Source organism: Cebus imitator, unplaced genomic scaffold, assembly GCF_001604975.1.
Source record: "Cebus imitator isolate Cc_AM_T3 unplaced genomic scaffold, Cebus_imitator-1.0 Scaffold929, whole genome shotgun sequence".
Classification (NCBI taxonomy): Eukaryota; Metazoa; Chordata; class Mammalia; order Primates; family Cebidae; genus Cebus; species Cebus imitator.
Genome location: NW_016108244.1, coordinates 42,974 through 45,445, shown reverse-complemented (window position 1 = coordinate 45,445; position 2,472 = coordinate 42,974).

Here is a 2,472-nt window from a genome sequence, read left to right as displayed (position 1 = left end):
TAGCTGCTACAGCAACAACTCAAAAATCATTAGATTTTTGTTTTTTGAGAGAAGGTCTGACTCTTTTCCCAGGCTGGAGTGCAATGGTGTAATCATACCTCACTGTAGCCTGGAACTCCTGGGCCCAAGCTATCCTTCATCCCCAGCCTCCTGAGTAGCTGGGACTACAGTTGTGCACCAGCATGTCCAGCTACTAATTTAAAATTTTATGTAGAGTAAGAATCTCACTTTGTTGCTCAGGCTGGTCTCAAACTCCTGGCATTAAGCTATCCTCCCACCTCAGCCTCCCAGAGCTCTGGGATTACAGGTGTGAGCCACTGCACTCAGCCAGATGTTATAATTCTTACATTACTGCTACTTAACAATGACATTTTAATTAAGTAAAATAGTACAATTATACCTACTTTGTAGGATGACTTAAATAGGTGACATTTTAACACCTCTAATATTGGAATGCCACCTATAATTCATGATTTATTACAACTATAATTGGTAGCATTTTAAAAATTTTATTAATATGTAAAATAATGGGGCATCACACAATCCATGAGAACTTACGTTAAGTAGAATATGGTATACTCAGCAGGTCTAGGGCAGTTCTAGGCATATAAGTGGTACTTAAATACATTTTAGTTCTTAAAGGTACTATGGGGAAAGAGCATTGAAATAACAATAATACATTTTTTTAACAATTTAATTATTTGATTTTCAAACAATTTGAAGTCAAAGGAATCTCATGATTCGAATGAATAGGTATGACACATATTTACAGAATGTACGCAAATCAGACTTTCCATTAATTAATATTAATATTTTAAAATGATAAATGTTTGAAAGGGCAGTTAAAAGTTATCTTCTATTTTCTAACTTCAGGAACTCATTTGTTTGAAAGGTGGGAGATAAAGTTTAAATGAGAATAAGTCCTAATATCCCCATTTTAAATCTCTCAGCTTGTGCAGGCAGCACAGATAAACATGAAGTTTTAAGGATGGAAGGGTCCTGAGAGATAGTAGAATATGTCTGCTACATAATAGGTACTCAGGTTACATTTGATGAATAAATGGAATGAAAGAATGGATAAATACAGATGGGGAGTTCAATATTTTTAAATAACATACATTTAATATAAATGTATTTCCTATAAAGCAGCATTTTTGTAATAATGATTATATTTGTTATTGTTATTTTTAAAGAATACAAGTAAAATGAAATGATTAATCTATCATTGTTTACAATATATGGAATAAATCCATGTATATAAAAACATATGTACATAATTATATACAGAAAATCTGGAAACACAGATAAAAACATTCCCTTTTTATTTCTGAAGAGGAAAAAAGTTCAAATATGATGACACACAATAAAGATAAAAAATGTAAAGTGAGAAATTATTTTTACCTGTACAAGATTCATATTCCTCTCTCCACAAGGAATATTCCATTAATAATAAACTCTTACTAAAAGTGTTATACTTGCTCACTGTAGCAAGCACAGATAAGAAAAAGGGAAAAAATAACTTTACTTAAAATACAAAGGCCCAGAAATTACAAATTTTATATTTTGTACACTTTTTTGCTAACATAAGACCATGGTATGTTGTGTGTATGTATAATCAAACTGATTCTTTTCTCCTTGCTGGCTATAACAAAATACATCTTCGCACATTAACATACTTCTATATCTATTGTCACATTCAGTGGTCACATGTTATTCCATCCTATGGATGCAACAGAAATTTATTTATTTATGTGTTCTTTTTAAAATAAGTGCTGCAAAAAACAAAGTGCATGTATCTCCACTTCCTAAGGGTATTTTAGTGTAATGCAATACTGAGTACCAGCTCAGCCATAGAGACTCCCACGCAGGTGGCGCTGAAGGAATTGAGAAGCAGACACCCAGAAAGAACAACAAAGTGACAATCCAAGGGACCAGCAGCCTTCCGAGCTGACAGCCCCAGGGGGCTGACAGCAATCCAGGTTGTGGGCCTCAAGCAGACTCTGACCCATGCAATTATTCTCTCTGAACAGGTGATGATTATTAACAAACAGATGTCCTGTATTTTCTCATAACACAAAAATATACCAAGTAGGCAGCTGGCGCCCACTTACCACTGAACACAGACAAACTAAAAGTATTCTCCACAAGGAAGCCATGGGACAGGGTCAGATGTCCCACACTTAAAGAATTGTTTTAACCAGTGTATGATATTTATACATCGTCCTGCCACTTTTGAATGCCCCAAGTCATTTTCTACCTGGAGTGGAGGAGGCAGCTAGGTTTTCCTTGCCATCTTTCTTCCTAGCAAACAGTATATTTTATCATACACTCAGCATTTCACAATATTCATACACTTAGCATTTCTCAACAACTTAACATTTCTCAACAATGGAATTGATGGGTGAAGGGTATACACATTTTTTTTCATGTACCTGTAGTACTTGCCACCAATTATCTATTTGAAAAGTAGTA